We start from the raw sequence: 13,534 nt of genomic DNA, 5'->3' as shown, positions 1-13,534 counted from the left end.
TTCTGTCCTGGTTTTTGTGTTGTCTCTTTAAAATGTCGGATATCCGATTTCCAATGTCGATGAGTGTGGGGCGCCCTGGATGTGGAGCACTTTCGATTCCTGTTCACTTCCAATTGCGGTTTAAAGTCGCGTTCAGCAATAGGTGATCTGCAAAATGAGGCCCAACGCAACAGTATTTCCCTGAGCCCCAGCCACTTATCCAAAAACATCTTTTTTTTTGTACGCGAGCCCTGCTTGTCTGGCAGGTTATAAGCACGTAGTTTTTTATATTTACCTTATGATTCCCACCACTGACCCTTACCCCTGCTTAGGCCACTGAGCCGCTATTTTCATTTGTGTATTCAAGGTGCCAAATATTTTGGGAGCTCGAAGCACGCTTTGGTTGCTATGTCTTGGCACCACATACTCGACCACCAGCAGCTGCGACATCATCAGATGTTCATAATTTGAATCAAATCGAGGGAAGAAGAAAGTAGCCAAGAAGGACCCAAGTAGCCAAGACGTTTTTTCTGCCGACACCGGCCTCTAAAAGTAGCCAAATTGGTGCAAAGTAGCCAAACCTGGCAACCCTGGATGAAGGTATGCCGAAGGATGTATCTTATACTCAGGGTGTGCAAATTTAGAAACGTGTCAATTTGAATTTGTCTCCAGCTGACCGATTCGTGTATATTTAGTGTCCGCTGGGGTAGGGAATAAGTTCGCCCATGTCCACTATAACGGTTTAAGATAGCCGAGTAGTCTCACGGGACGGGAACCGTTTCCTTAGAGGCGGAGTTAGAGGGTGCTCCGCTCGTACACCCTCGAGCTACTCCATCCGCTGCCTGGTTTCCCTCCAGCGCCATGCGACCCGGTGTCCATATGATCCTATGCCAAATCGGGGCTGTGTGTGTATTGGGATGTTCGCCAATGTCTGTAGCGCTAAGGGTGATATTGAATTCAGGTTGGTTGATGCGCCCTTATATGTAGTTGCGGCAAGCCGCTTTAGAGTCAGTTAGTACTGTCAGCGACTGTCTGTCAGTAGCCGAGGGCAAGAGAGAGCGCAATGGGCATTTCTTCAGCCTCGGTGATGTCGCACCGCACGGAAGCGCTGGAACGTTCTTGGAGTGTGTGGTCCGTGACTGTGGCTACTGCCTTGGTGTTTGTGAGGTCGTAGTTGGCGGCGTCACCATAGTATGTAATGTTCATGTGCTCGTGCTCTCGTTCGAGGGCTTCCAATCTAGCTTCCCGCCGTCCCTGATGTAGTCGGGCGTCCATATTGCGGGATGGGGGCGAACTTTAAGTGGTTAGAAGGTGGTCGGGAATGGACATGCGGTGAGCTGCTTCATGAGGCTGACCGGTATAGCCGAGGCGCCGGAGCAAGGCGCGGCCTGTTGGTGTTCGCGCAAGGCACTGCAGCTGCGTTGCGAGTTGCGCTTCCCAAAATCCTGCGTAAGTGCTGTGCAGACCCAACGGGAGGAGCTTGCTCGTGGGAGTGCCCGGGGTTAGCTTGAGTGCCGCTTTTACGAGCTTTGATGCGTACATTGACCATGAAAGCAGAGGGTACAGCAGTGCGATGTCCTAACGATAAAAATTGCGACAATTTTGGTCGTTTAGTTTGATACGTTTCCGCTCGAAAGGGCATTAAAATGGTCCGCCTGTTGGACACGCGCAAGCGCAGGTCGAAGAAATTTTACGACGTCCATAAAATGACCCAACAAGGCGAAACACATATGCAGGAGTTAGAAGACGCTTGGGTTTTTCTCTTCTAAATGTTGTCCGTGTGTCTTATATCTTTTTTGTGACATTACGGACAATCCTCTCATCAGGCCGAGACCTCAGTCGTGGCGCCCTAGTCATGTGCTGCGCAATTTGCACAAGAAGTTCCTTACTCTGTAACTGGCTACGCTTACACTCTAATGCCGAAATAACATATGTTTTTACATGGCTTTCAACGACGATGACAGAGACGGAGAGGGCGTCTGGGAAGAAGCAAAAGAAGACGACGTACTTGTTAGGTTGTGGTGCGCTTCTTGTTGTGCCAGCGGTATATATTTATGTATATATAAATAATGTAAGTAGTTCCCCGCCTGTTCTTATTTGCCTGTAACATATTGGTGGATATGCAGGGTAGTGTTTCTACGAATGAACTCTGCCCTGCACTTCACCACGAGTCTACTGCCACAGCTCCAGGTATAGAGGCGTCTTCACCAACCATGTCGGAAACTCCGCCACAACAGCCCAGTGCGTCGCTGAAACGCAACCCCGGGACCGCGGTACATTTACTAAATGAACAGCGATGATTTGGACCACTGGCTCTGAATGTACGAGCGTCCTAGCAAGCGTTACGGCTGGGACCCAGCTGTCACGCTGGGGAACAATATATTCTGTCTCGACAAAACTCCTCACGCCTGGTTTGAGACCCACCAGCCAGAACTTACCAGCTGGGACATGTTTCAGAAAGAGCCCCGTGCCTTTTTGGGAAACCCGCTTGGCCGACAGATTACTACCAAAAAATGATTGCCGGAACCTACCTAGACATAGGCCGAGACCTACATAACCTAAACTGAAGAACTGCTGGCCTTCTGCCAAAAGGTTGATCACAAGATGCCCAAGGCGGAGATCTCCAGCATTTTCAAAACCGCCGCAGACGAGGCGCTCAATCTTCTTGTTTTCACTAATGTAACGGCCAATGCGGCCGTAATTAAGGAGTGTTCTCGCCTAGAGCAAGCGAAGAGCCGTCTACATCTGAAGATATGCCGTGCATCCTCCGAAGAGACCTCTAGGCAGCGTGCCCAGCTGCCAATAAGCCCATGTTGTTTGACACACCGGCGCCAGCTGCTGCTTTCTATATCCAAGCCGTTGTGCGCCAGGAATTTGCTGTTTTCTCCTGCATGTGCCGTGAACAATGCCGACTCATCTATAGCACCTGTGGGCACAAGTCGCCGTCAGTACCCTCTTTGTTTCAGTAGAGTGTACTAGAACAGGAGAGTGCACGGAACGGCCGCAGCACCAATGTACAGAAAGTGAAGCCCAAACAGGGTGTATCCACCTGCTGCGCTGCGATCGGTAGTCTGCAATGTGTCGTCGTTTAAGAGTTGCGCGCGTCTCCGCCAAAGGGGTGCAGGGGCAGAATGCCCGCTTCCCACTCAACAGGCCCGAGTTCGAATCGCAGCTGTAGATAGTGAGTTTTTAATATTAGTGTCACCTTTTATAGCTGTGTTGGTTTTCCTTTGTTTCTTAAAACTAGCTTCTGTTGCTACGTATTGCTACAAAAAGTAACGTAAAATGTGAAATCTTGCTTCGAGTCTCGTATTCGCGAGTCTCGGAGGCCATACTTTACGTTTTTGTTCAATCCCGCGCGGTGGCGCTGCATATAACTGCGCTCACTGTCAAATTTCTTCTATTTTACTTCACATTTTGCGGCAGATTTTGAACCAACACGTAGCAACTGAAGCAACTTTTAAGAAACGAAGGAAAACCAATACAGCTAAAAAGGTGACACTAAGAATAAAAAACCACTATCTACAGCTGCGATTCGAACCCGGGCCTTTTGAATGAGTAACGGGTACTCTACCCCTGCACCACTTCGGCGGAGCCGCGCGCAACTGTTAAACGACAACAGATCGCAGACTACTGATCGCAGCGCTGCAAGCGGATTGACCCTGTGTGGGCTTCACTTTTCGAAGCTCGTTTCGAGCACTCCCCTGTTCTAGTACACTCTAGTTTCAGGAACCCGTCTGAATGGCGAGCAGCAGATTAAGCCAGTAGATTCCGCTATGGCCGAAGAGAACACATCGCTCGATGTTGTCGTAGCCGTGGCCCTCTGGGTCTCCTAGCATGTTTCCTATTTACTCAAGCCGCTTCCGTACAACGAATCACCGTCATCCGGCTGACAATGGGTCTTCTGCATTCACCGCCCCTGAGGACTACTGCCGGTCCATTGCGCCGTCGCTGCCTCAAAATCGTTTATCTCATTCGTTCACGAGCCGCCACTCTCCCTCTTTGTCATTTAGCCGCCGAATGCCTTCGGCAAGCTCGGCTTGCCGAAGGCATTCGGCAATTCGGCATTAAGGCAATTTATTTACAGAAAGGCAGAGAGGTCGGCCTGAGCTATAGTTTGCTCTGGCCTGCTACCGCCAAAGCTTTCATCGAGACAGGCACTCACGTCTTTGCATGAGTGCGAATTTTCGTCATCGCGTAAAGAAATATTAAAAAGATAAAAACAAAAAGAACGAGCAGTCTGTAATTGTACGTGTATACATGTTTTTCTCAAATTCTTTGACTCGCTAAAGTGACTGGGCATGTTGGTAAGACGTGGCAGAAACTAAAAGCGCACAAGACGAGGACATTGAAGAGGCATGAGACACACGAGCACTGACCTACGACAATACTTTATAAGGTAAAAGTTGCAAAAGTAGCAGTCAGTTCACCCGTGAGATCATCGAAGCAGAAGTAATTGACAGGTTGGATGACATCTGAGTGTCAAAACCGTCAATCGCTTTTTCTAGGAAGGAGCTATCGTTTTTGCGTAAACATAGGAATTATCTGCGGGCAGTGCGCACAAGAAGTGTCGCGGATTTTTTTCGCTGAATAACTGGTTGCTTGTTTTCAAATACAATATTGTTTTAAGTCAGCGCTGGAGGGTTTCAAGCCTCTTCTCGGTCCTCGTCTTGTGTACTTCTAGTTTTTATAATGTCTTACCAACATGCCCACACAGTCACCTTAGTGAACTTCAATTCTAATACATTGGGAACATTTCTGACTGTTCCTCGTGACTAGGGGTGTGCAAATAATGAATTTTGGAACCGAATAGAATACGAATACGGAGCGAACACTATTCGAATGTTTCTCGAAAAGTAAGGCAAACATTCTCAAAGCAGCCCCAAAATGGTACTGTAATCATTTTCGAAACAGCCTCAGAATTCCACATTTTATTTTAAACAAGTATTTTGACAGCAAAGCAGTTTAAGCTAGCTGTAAGTTGTATGCCGTGTCACGATTCATAAACGGGTATGTGCCACAGAAATTGGGGAAGTCCCACTACTCACCACCGGTCCACTAAAAATGAAGAAGGCAAAATTGTCATCATCATAAACGGGTATGTGCCACAGAAATCGGGCAAGTCACACTACTCACCACCGGTCCACTAAAAATGAAGACCACTGATCCACTAAAAATGAAGAAGGCAAAAATTGTCATCATCATAAACGGGTATGTGCCACCGCAGCGGTGGCTACATGGTTGAGCGTCCGCTTACAATGCGGGAGGTACCGGGTTCGATTCCCAGTGCCGACCGGGAACCCACCGGTTTTTCTAAAGGGGTAGAGGAGTACACCTACCTGGCGCTCGGTTGTTAATGGGTACTCATCTCGAAAGGTGGCCCCATAAGGTTCTGCAAAGACCCCTGGGCGCACCTTAAACCACCACAGCCTTGGTGAAATAGTTGAGCATCCGCCTCTGCTGTGGGAGGCAGAGAATTGCTGCCGCCGGGTACCTACCGGTAAAATAGGGACAAGCGCACTTCTGGCCTGGTGCTCGGCAGAACGAAGTTCAAAGTCGCTTGCCCCGCCACGGTGGTCTAGTGGTTATGGCGCTCGACTGCTGACCCGAAGGTCGCGGGATCGAATCCCGGCCGCGGCGGCTGCATTTTCGATGGAGGCGAAAATGTTTGAGGCCCGTGTGCTTAGATTTAGGTGCACGTTAAAGAACCCCAGGTGGTCGAAATTTCCGGAGCCCTCCACTAGGCGTCTCTCATAATCAAATCGTGGTTTTGGGACGTTAAACCCCAGATATTATTATTATTATTATTCAAAGTCGCTTGGGAGGGCACCCACCCTGTGGGAAATTGGCGGCATGGGACCGCCAGACCTAAAAATAAGGTCACCCTCTTTTTTTTTCTTTTTTTTTTGGGGGGGGGGGAGTCCCACTACTCACCACCGGTCCACTAAAAATGAAGAAGGCAAAAATTGTCATCATCATAAACGGGTATGTGCCACAGAAATTGGGCAAGTCACACTACTCTCCACCGGTCCACTAAAAATGAAGACGACCACTGGTCCACTAAAAATGAAGAAGGCAAAAATTGTCATCATCATAAACGGGTATGTGCCACAGAAATTGGGTAAGTCACACTACTCACCACCGGTCCACTAAAAATGAAGAAGACCACTAGTCCACTAAAAATGAAGAAGGCAAAAGTTGTCATCATCATAAACGGGTATGTGCCACAGAAATTGGGTAAGTCACACTACTCACCACCGGTCCACTAAAAATGAAGACGACCACTGGTCCACTAAAAATGAAGAAGGCAAAAATTGTCATCATGATAAACGGGTATGTGCCACAGAAATTGGGCAAGTCACACTACTCACCACCGGTCCACTAAAAATGAAGACGACCACTGGTCCACTAAAAATGAAGAAGGCAAAAATTGTCATCATCATAAACGGGTATGTGCCACAGAAATTGGGCAAGTCACACTACTCACCACCGGTCCACTAAAAATGAAGACGACCACTGGTCCACTAAAAATGAAGAAGGCAAAAATTGTCATCATCATAAACGGGTATGTGCCACAGAAATTGGGCAAGTCACACTACTCACCACCGGTCCACTAAAAATGAAGAAGACCACTGGTCTACTAAAAAGGAAGAAGGCATCAATTGTCATCATCATAAACGGGTATGTGCCACAGAAATCGGCTAAGTCCCACTACTCACCACTGGTCCATTAAAAATGAATGCAAAAACTATCATCATAAACAGATATGTTGCACAGAAATTGTGCAAATTCCACTACTCACCACTGGTCCCATGAAAATGAAGAAGGCAACACTTAGCCCAACAAACAAACGTCGGCTCCAGCGACACCCCGTGTGCACGAATTTTCCGTCTCTGAAAATGACACATGGCTGAAGTCGATTGCCCAATTATAGCGGAAGCCGATAAGTCTGCTCCATACTGATGACACGTTCCGTGTTAAAAACTCCTGTGTTGTCTTAGACTGCCTAAGGTCGTCCTCACACGAGAGCCTTGTAGTGTTTTCCATAGATACTATAGGGATTTGTTTGATTATTCACCCCAGTCTACCCTGCTCTCGTGCCTACAGAATTGAACCGCTAGATTTAGATGTACCGACTTTATGAATGCGACAGGGACTTCATGTACAGGAGTTTTAGAACTGCGTAGGTTTTACCTTCAGTCTACTTTCATTCACTGGGGCGGCCAGCCATTCATGCACAATGGACGAATATCTATCGCTTCGTACTTTGCCTCCATTCTGAGCGATTTCTTTTTAGCTTAGAGGGACACTAAAGAGAAAGAAATAATCGGTTTAGATTGATAAATTATGCTCTGAGAACTCTAATGACGTAATTTCGCCATCATAGGTTTAATAATAGAGGAGAAAATCAAGTTCAAAGTTTCAATTTTAAATTCCGCGCCAAAATCTCCTCGCGTGACGTCACGGATTTCAAAGTGTATTTATCGTATTTTGGTGCCATTGGCTCAACAAAATTACCCCAAAACATGGTACGTTAAGTCTATGGCCCTCTCAGAGAACAATGTACTTCATTTTTACCGATTAGGAACTACGTAGACCCTAGTAGGCACCGTCCATAGAGTTTCTTACTATAATACCTAGAGGGGAATCTGACGCTAGTGTCTAAGACTCCGTGAGCGGCGCTTGCTTGCCGAGTGTAAAACAAAGTGATATGAAGTTATCTACCACTAAAACTTGCTTCATTCTTTTGTGCGTAAAACTTAATGCAAAAGGTTTGCATGACCGTAAGATGGAACTGAAACCTGGACAAATTCAACCACCAGGGTATGCATTGCTCTACAATTGTTTTCCACATTTGGCATCACGATACAATCAATTATTTTTTACAACACTTGAAAAGAAACACGCTTGTTTTTCCCTCGAAAGTACGCATTATCTATTTATGGAAATAACAGTGCTGTATTCGGTGAGAAACACTTAACGTTTCGTCAGCTGCAACGCCAGGTGCGTCTAGCTGTCCAAGTTGTCTGCTCCCAACGCATCTCTCGTTTTGTTCTGAAGTCAAGTCAGAAAAGCGTGACGGTAAGTCTGCTTAGGTTCATCGTCGTTTAGCAGCCGATTTGAAGGCGTTTTGACAAGTAGCGCTTATCAAAAAACGTGAACTCTATGCAATTTCCTGCACTGGCATGGGACGCTACATCTATGTGCAGCGGTGAGTGCACGATGCGTTGCTAAGACTGTCAAATACAACCTGTAAAGCTGGAACGTCGCAGCAAACGAAGAGATCTGGCGGTCTTCATCCTCTCTGAACAACAAATCCACTGCTTGAGTTTGCTTGAGTGCTTTGCAATGCACCCCACTACCCACGCCTCGCGAAGAACGAAACTGAAACTGTAGAAAAAGATCCGTAGATAGTTCGCTAGTTAACGCAATCCAATCCGAAGCCTGTACTTCCCATCATTCCCATGGTGGTTGAACGATCTAGCGCCAGTTTCCTCTTTAGGGTGTTGTAAGAAACTCTATGGCGCCGTCAAAAGATGTGACGTCACGGCGAATGGTGCGGAATCTTCAAGGTGGCGCCGCCACCCGCATTTTGTTTTTGTGCGTTTTCTCGCAGCAAGCGTGGTGTTTTTGGTATCGTGAAAGAGTACTTTACTAATACGAGAAAAATTGTTTTGCTCTTCAGTGTCCCTTTAACTGGACAGAGGCGTCTGCGCTCGCCTACATGGTTTTACTATCACAAAATATTTTAGGTATGTAGATTGCTTATAAAATTTTTCTAGATTGCGGATCTACCTACATTGAAACGCTGACTGCCCCGCCATGGTGGTCTAGTGGTTATGGTCTAATGGTTATGGGAAGGTCGCGGGATCGAACCCCGGCCGCGGCGGCTGCATTTTCGATGGAGGCGAAAATGTTTGAGGCCCGAAGCTGCAGCGCGGTGGACGGCCGCGTTGCGCAACTCAAACCTGCAAGATCAATTGTGGGCCATCCAGCAAGCCCGTGAGGCGGCGAGGAGACAGGGTCTCCGGTCCTCCTCGGGGGCGGCCTAGGCCCAGGCCACGAATTTGCCGGATTTCTTAATAAAGTTGTTACCACCACCGTGTACTTAGATTTAGGTGCAAGTTAAAGAACCCCAGGTGTTCGAAATTTCTGGAGCCCTTTACTACGGCGTCTCTCATAGTCATATCGTGGTTTTGCGACGTTAAACACCAGATATTATTATTGAAATGCTGACTACAAGCGCACTCACCTTCTTTCCCGAGACAACCGTATCTATTGAAAATTCATCAAGCAAATCTTGTCCAGAGCTCCTCTGACTTTCGGTGCAGCCCCGCACGCTGCAGCGAGTTTACCGCCTCTCTCCCTTTTTTTCATCTTCTCTTTCCTCTGTTACCCTTCCCTAATGCCCACTGTACAGTAGTCAACTGGAAGTTCTTCTGATTAACCTCCCTGCCTTCTCCCTTTCTGATTCTTTCCTTCCTTGTCCAGAGCTCATGACTGAGAGCTGCTATGAACAAATATTTCATCTCAGAACCGTGGGGTATCCCACGCATGTCCTCGTTGTTGTTCTTTGATGCCTCCTGAAGCCCAAGCCAAAGCCACCGCAACTTACTGATGTTATTCCGTCGTTCACCAATAATTACAAAGTAGAGGTTATTCCGTATATCCATGGCATTTCGCATCGTCTGAAAAGGATTGGTGAGAGGGCCAATGCAAACGTAATTTTTACCGCACCCGATAAACTACGATGTTTTTCCAGCACCCATGAAGCCTGCTTGCAAAAGAAAGACGTCAGTCTAAGTTCGTTGAAATGCGCAATGGACCATTTACAGTCTGCCTTTGAGAGAGAGAAAAAGACTTTCTTAGAACATCAGTTAATGGACGTCAGAAGACAGTCCACCTCCCCCGTCGGCCCTTTGAGTTGCGGGGCCAAATATGTTGATCAGAGTGGACGTTGCCTGAAGGATAGTCTCCGGGAGACAAAGTGTCTCAAATCGGAAGGCAGTTATAGATTCGCACTGTAGAAAATGCATGTATAACCAGTCAATGGCCCCAAAAATGCCCACGTGTACTCCGGTACATGGTGCCTGCTCAATCATTAACCAAAGTAGTAATCGCAGTTCACCCGTGACATCAATGAAGCAGAACTGATAGACAGGTTGGGTGGCAAATGTGCGTCGAACCGTCAATCGCCCCTTCATATTTCTAGAAAAAAGGTAACTTTTTTTTTTTTTGCTTAGACAGGAATTATCTGCGGATGGTGCGCAGGTGATGTGTAATAAAATATTGTTGTAAGTCAGCACTCGTCTGTCTCACGTCTCTTCTCTGTCCTCATTTTGTGCGCATTTAGTTTCTATCTTGAGGGAATCACGCACACCGGCTATGTCGAGATAGCGCCACGTGCTGCGCAGAGGCGGTGCGCGTGGTCGTCTCCAGGTCGTCTCCATGACTTGAAATATACCAAAATTGGCATAGCAGGGGTTTGGTGTATGACGAACACGATCCACTGGTCATGACATGAATAACGCAAAATCCATGTCGCGTACGTCATGAAACCCTTTCTCTCGGTCACGTGTGGCACATACCAGCAACCAGAGTTCATCTTTTGCAGGTATGTGCCACAGGTGATACAGAGTCTCAACCAACACAGTAACCGCGAACACACACACACTGACACGCAAGGAAAGTAATAATAATAATAATTGTTTGGGTTTTATGTCCCAAAACCACGATAACATTATGATAGACGCCGTAGCGAAGGGTTCCAGAAATTTTGACCATCTCGCATTCTTTAACGTGTACTGAGATCGCACAGTGCACGGGCATCTAGCATTTTGCCTCCACAGAAATTCGACCGCCGCGGCCGGGATCGAACCCGCGAACTTCGGGTGAGCAGCCGAGCAGCGTAACCGCTTCACCACCGCGGCGGACGCAAGGAAAGTGAGGAAGCTGAAGACAGAACAGCCCTGGAAGACGCTCAACTACCATTCACTCGTCCACGTGGTCCGCAACGTGGACCATGTGGATTACGCGAAAACCGGCATCAATGCTTCCTACAATAAATCCGCCGATAGAACCAGGCCTCTCATCATTACCGGCGACTTCAGCATTGATTTATCAAGACCCAACAACGCCTGGTCCTTATACTGTAATAAAGACGGCTTGGATGTGCACAGGGCACCAAAAGACCTCGGTGCCACGTCCAGGACAGGAGGCATCATAGATAATTTCATCGTAAGAGGCATCCAGTATTTCCACCAGCTGTATTATACCTCGCACCTCACTGCTCTTAGGCCTCTCGTCGCCGGGATCACGAACGGATCTGAATAAGTCCGGTCGAGCTGCTGGGACTCACTGATCGCGGTGACGATGACCATGTTCGAGAACCACTTCCACACATGCACATAGGTCTGTGCGTGCATGCGTGCGTTCTTTCTCCGTGCGTGCGTGCGCTCTCCGTCATAACGGACCAGTATAAGCATAAAAACTGTAACAACTACCACTGTGGCTGTAACGTATACGTGCAGTGCGCCTACGCGTGCCACTCGGCTGTGTATATGTCTAGGGAAACTTTCCCGAATGAAGCTTAGTTGCGAGTAACGCCTGTCCTGTGGATCCGTGTTCCTTCTTTGTCGTGTTCGGATTCGCGCTATCCAGTATTGAAGAATATAAGCACTGCATATCAGCTTACCGCGTCTGGTGTTGGTAACACACATGTTGCCGTTGGCATCGTTACGCAGCTCTAAAGAACTGATTATATAATACATATGCGACTCTTCAACTTATGAGTGTGCGTCTACCACTTCCACACTTCTCTAGCGTCATTCCGTAACGTTTCGCTCAATCTGAAAAATTACGCCACAGTCACCATCCCGCGCATGCTTCGCATAACATCGATTGCCACGGTAGGTGGGATCTGCCGAATTTTTTTTTTCTCTGTTTTTCTATCGCTTTCTTTATCTCGCTCTCTATATTTTTTCTTCCTTTCTATCTCTTTCTTTCTCTCTATCTCTTTCTTTCTCTCTATCGATTCCCACGGTATGTGGGATCTGCCAAATTCTTTTCTGCTACTATCCCTGATGAAATGAAATTTAACGACAAAGTTATCAGAGGTCAAGACCTTTCAAACAAATTTAATCAGCACCTTTTGACTTGCGGCAAGAAGTTAAATAATACGACAAATAATACGACAAATGTTAGAAGCGTGTGTTAAATGTTATCCAAGTACAAGAAAAATCGACGATGGGGTGAGTGGGTGTGGGTGGACCCTCGCAATACAATACGCGGGCATATTCGAACAATAGCGCTAGTGCCGAGCTTCCCAAAGGTTGTTTGTTAGTGGCTGTCGGTACGCTTTCTCATCGTTTACGTGCCGTTACTTCTCTTTTTTTACATCGAAGCTGTGTACGGCTAGCTTCTGGCGGATCCGTCCGCGGGCAAAGCAAATTGAATTGTGACACATTTTCCTTCGTTGACATACCTGTACATCGTTAAAACTGGCATATGTATAACACCTACCATTCCGTAACCAATACTATGCGTTGCTAACCTCCTCCAGTTAGCCTTACATGCAGCGTGACACTTTCCCCGGGTGCAGACGAAGCTCACCGAGCGATTTACGTAGCCCGATGGTGGTGATGCTTCAGGCGGGCAACATGCACTGCTTGGGATCTACGTGACCGCCGGTTGTCAGAGGACACTTTGGCGATGACGAACGTGACGTCACTCAAACGCCTCAATATGACGTATGGTCCGGTATTCTTGGACAAAAAACTTCGTGCATAATCTTTTACGTACTTTCTATGTTGTACCAGCTTAGCCACATAGGATATTGGTCCAAGTATTTTGTATGCATTCTCTCTTATTACGTCTCAATAAAACACATTTTCGTTTGATATTGATTTGATTTGACACGTGTAGCAAAAGTTTTCTACACCCTCGAAACCAGCGATGCCTCTTTCGCAAGTGTCACGATACTCGGCGGCGGCACTTCCTACCAATCGTTGTGCCCCTTGTATCGTGGCGTATAGATCGCACTAGCGCTGTTGTCAGCGGTTGCCCTTCGGAATCGCTATGGGACGGACACGTGTCGTTCGCTGGGAGGAAGAACAGCGTGAAATAAAGGATCGTCAACGCGCGCAGAAACGCGAATTGTCGCGAAAACGAAGTGAAGCCACTGTCACAGAACGTGCAGTCGCAGCCGCTGGCTTACACCTTCACAGTAGTGCAAGTGCTCTGAAGTTTTTTAACTGTAGCGTAAATGTTATAAATGGTAACACATGATCACTCATGCCATAATCACAAAATATATTGACGCTCACACAGACAAGCATCCCAAGTTACATAATTTCACCCTCGCCTGATCACGACCCTCGAGAAAGGGAGCTTACTTGCCTGGCGTACTTTCCGGCGACTTGGAACTGCAGCACTGCTTGCATGAAGAATACTTCTTACATCTGAATCGTGCCCACGCCTGTAGTATTCTAGTTGAGCAAATAAAAAAAACTGTGATTAAAAGATCATATGCACGTATTTTCTAAACTACTACAGC

Source organism: Rhipicephalus sanguineus, chromosome 3, assembly GCF_013339695.2.
Source record: "Rhipicephalus sanguineus isolate Rsan-2018 chromosome 3, BIME_Rsan_1.4, whole genome shotgun sequence".
Taxonomy (NCBI): domain Eukaryota; kingdom Metazoa; phylum Arthropoda; class Arachnida; order Ixodida; family Ixodidae; genus Rhipicephalus; species Rhipicephalus sanguineus.
Note: the sequence above shows the minus strand (reverse complement) of the source record.